General features: G+C 41.0%; 1 non-coding gene across 1 annotated transcript; it reads right to left on the bottom strand.

Moving 5' to 3' along the window:
* Window positions 1–227: 227 nt before the first annotated feature.
* Window positions 228–334, bottom strand: LOC121209102 (small nucleolar RNA R71). The gene has a single exon (XR_005904219.1). It is a non-coding gene; the product is annotated as a small nucleolar RNA R71 (small nucleolar RNA).
* Window positions 335–4,177: the final 3,843 nt, after the last annotated feature.

The following is a 4,177-nucleotide window of genomic DNA, read 5'->3' as shown; positions in this document are numbered from 1 at the left end:
TGCCTACTGAAGATCCTCATCTTTATTTAAGACTGTTTATGGAGGTGAGCGACTCTTTCAAGGTAGCCGGAGTACCCAAAGATGCATTACGATTAAAATTGTTCCCGTACTCGCTGAGGGACAGTGCTCGAGCCTGGTTAAACTCACTACCACTGAACTCGATTTCTACATGGCAAGAGCTAGCAGTGAGATTTCTTGTGAAGTATTTCCTGCCTAGCAAGATTACTAAGCTGAGAAATGAGATTACTTCTTTCCAACAAATGGATGATGAGTCCTTGTATGAGGCATGGGAAAGATTCAAAGAGTTATTACGAAAGTGCCCTCATCACGGAATTCCGTATTGCATCCAACTTAAGACATTTTACAATGGTCTCAATGCTCACACAAGGATGGTAGTAGATGCTTCTGCTAACGGTGTTATCTTATCTAAGTCTTACAATGAGGCTTATGAAATCATCGAGAGGATCGCCAGTAACAATTATCAGTGGCCAACTAATAGAGCAACGTCAGGAAGACGAGTTGCTGGAATCCATGAAGTGAACGCTCTCACTTCACTTGCATCCTAGGTATCTTCGATAACTTCAATGTTAAAGAATCTTACCACTAATGGGTTTAACAGTTTAGCAGCTCAACCACCTAACCAATATGAGAATATAGCCTATGTCTATTGTGGGGAAGGACATGTGTTTGAAGAATGTTCGTCAAACCCAGAATCCATGTACTACACAGGTAATCAGAACCAGAACAGAGGAAGGCAAGGGATGCAATCCAACTTTTACAACCCATTATGGCGAAATCACCCCAATCTTTCCTGGAGTAACCAAGGGGTTGGAGGTAGTAACAACTATGCCCAACCTAGACCAACCCAGCCGCCTAGCTTTTCACAGCAAGTTCAGAAACCAGTTCAGGCTGAATCGTCCAATAGCTTAGAGAATTTATTGAAGGCATACATGGTGAAGAATGACGCCACTGTAAGGAATTTGGAGAATCAAATGGGCCAGCTTGCTACTGAACTTAGGAACCGTCCACAAGGTGCTTTACCTAGTGATACGAAAAATCTGAGAAATCCAGGGAATGAGCATTGTAAAGCACTAGCATTGAGGAATGGAAAAACGGTAGAGCCCAACATCATTGAAGCTGAAAAGGAGCATGCTGAAGCTCAAGATTCGGAAGAAGTTCAACCGAGTATTGAAGTTCCTGTTCCACTAGAACTAGAACCTGCAATACCTGAAAAGGTAACCTCAGAACCAGCCAATTCTGATCAGCCAACCATTCCGTTAGCAGCAGAATTGCTGCCAAAGACAAATCAACCAGTACCAACTCCAGTATATAAACCTCCACCACCTTACCCTCAAAGACTCCAGAAGCAAAAATAGGAAGTCCAATTCAAGAAGTTCCTTGACGTACTCAAGCAACTTCATATCAACATCCCGTTGGTTGAAGCACTTGAACAAATGCCAAATTACGTAAAATTCATGAAAGATATCCTGTCCAAGAAGCGAAGACTTGGAGAATTTGAGACGGTAGCTTTGACGAAGGAATGCAGTGCATATCTTCAAGACAAATTACCCCCTAAGTTGAAGGATCCTGGGTGTTTTACCATACCATACAACATTGGAGCAGCTTATTGTGGTAAGGCACTATGTGACTTGGGCGCAAGTATCAACTTGATGCCTATGTCGATATTTAAAAAGTTGGGGATAGGTGAAGTTGGACATACTACAGTTACACTTCAGCTAGCAGATCGATCCTTAGCACATCCAGAAGGAAAAATCGAGGATGTATTGGTACGTGTAGATAAGTTTATATTTCCTGCCGATTTTGTAATTTTAGATTTTGAAGCAGACAAAGAAGTACCAATTATCCTGGGGAGACCGTTCTTAGCAACCGGAATGACTTATTGATCTGCAGAAGGGCGAACTTACTATGCGCGTTCAGGACGATCAGGTAACATTTAACGTTTTCAAGTCAATGCGATTTCCTGACGCAATAGATGATTGTTCTGCAGTATCCAACTTAGAGGATTTAATAGTGGAGAAGGAACTCAACTCTGTTGAGGATCCTCTGGAAAGAATTTTGATATCAGACCCTCCAAGTGATGAAGAGGAGGATGAAAACTTAGCTTTGCTAAAAGCTAATCAAAAGGGATTTAATCCACAATCCCGTTTTGAATCTTTGGATTTAGAGGAGAGAGATTACACACAGCCAAAAGCGTCAATCGAGGAGCCACCTAAACTAGAACTCAAGGTATTACCTTCTCATTTAAAATATGTTTATTTAGGTGACGCTTCTACTCTACCTGTGATTGTTTCAGCAGAGTTAACTACTGAGCAAGAATAGAAACTTATCTTAGTTCTGAAACAATTTAAGAAGGCTATTGGATGGACCATAGCTGATATTCGCGGTATTAGTCCATCTGTATGCATGCACAAGATCATCCTAGAAGATGGTGAAAAAGGGATGATCAATGGACAACGAAGCTGAACCTTATCATGAAGGACGTAGTGAAAAAAGAGATTATCAAGTGGTTAGATGCGGGTATCATTTACCCCATTTCAGACAGTTCATGGGTAAGTTCGGTTCAGTACGTACCAAAGAAAGGAGGTATCACGGTCATAAAGAATGAAAATAACGAGTTGATACCGACTAGAACAGTTACGGGATGGAAAATCTACATCGATTACCAGAAGCTGAACAAGGTAACTAGGAAGGATCACTTCCCTTTGCCATTCTTAGATCAGATGCTGGATAGACTCGCGGGGCGAGATTACTACTGTTTTCTCGATGGATACTTACGGTACAACCAAATTACGGTAGCACCAGAAGATCAACACATGACCATATTCACCTACCCGTACGGTACATTTGCATTTAGACGTATGCCATTTGGTTTATGTAATGCACCTGCTACATTTCAAAGATGTATGATGTCTATTTTCACTGACATGGTTGAGAAATTTTTGGAAGTTTTCATGGACGACTTTTCAGTGTTTGGAGATACGTATAATGATTGCTTAGCCAATCTGGCTAAGGTACTTAGGCGATGCGAAGAGACAAACCTAGTCCTTAACTGGGAAAAGTGCCATTTTATGGTACGAGAAGGTATCGTTCTGGGGCATCGGATAACAAGACATGGGATTGAGGTAGACAGCGAAAAAGTAGATGTTATTGAGAAACTCCCACCTCCAACATCTGTAAAGGGTGTTAGGAGCTTCTTGGGCCACGCCGGGTTCTATCGAAGATTTATCAAGGACTTCTCCAAAGTTACTAAACCTTTATGCAATTTACTAGAGAAGGACACGATATTCAAATTTAATGAAGAATGCTTAAAAGCTTTCAATGACTTGAAGAATCAATTTGTCACGGCACCCATAATTGTCACACCAGACGGGGACTTGCCATTTAAATTGATGTGTGACGCAAGTTACTTCATAATAGGAGCTGTCATGGGCCAGCGAAGGAACAAAGTTTTTCATCCCATCTACTATGCAAGCCGAACTCTGACAGGAGCTTAGTTAAACTATACAGTAATAGAAAAAGAGTTACTTGCTATCATATTTGCTTTCGACAAGTTTCGATCTTATCTTGTAGGTACCAAGGTAACTGTCTATACAGACCACTCGACAATTAAATATTTACTTGCCAAGTAAGACGCTAAGCCGAGGTTGATCCGATGGGTACTTCTACTTCAAGAGTTCGATTTGGAAATTCAAGATCGAAAGGGAGTAGAAAACCAAGTAGCAGATCACTTGTCCAGATTGGAGCCGCAAGAAGGGAATTCTCCACTTGTATCGATTCAAGAAACATTTCCAAATGAACATATACTAAAGGTAAGTCATGTCCATAATACCCCTTGGTTTGCTGATATTGCCAACTTTTTAGCTTGTGGTTTAATGTCATATGATAAGACATATCAACAAAGGGCAAAGTTTTTTCACGATGTGAAGTACTATTTCTGGGAAGAACCATACCTATTTAAAAAGTGTGCAGATCAGATGATTAGGAGATGCATGGCAGAAGAAGAAATACCGCAGATTCTATACCACTGTCACTCAGCCCCAAGTGGGGGTCATTTCGGAGGAACTCGTATTGCAGCCAAAGTATTGCAAGTCAAATTCTTTTGGCCAACACTATTCAAGGATGCATATGCATATGTAAAGAGTTCGAAATGTCACCA

Source organism: Gossypium hirsutum, chromosome A10 (genome assembly GCF_007990345.1).
Source record: "Gossypium hirsutum isolate 1008001.06 chromosome A10, Gossypium_hirsutum_v2.1, whole genome shotgun sequence".
In the NCBI taxonomy this organism is placed as follows: domain Eukaryota; kingdom Viridiplantae; phylum Streptophyta; class Magnoliopsida; order Malvales; family Malvaceae; genus Gossypium; species Gossypium hirsutum.
The sequence above is the reverse complement of the archived record's forward strand: the minus strand, read 5'-3'. Positions and strand labels throughout refer to the sequence as shown.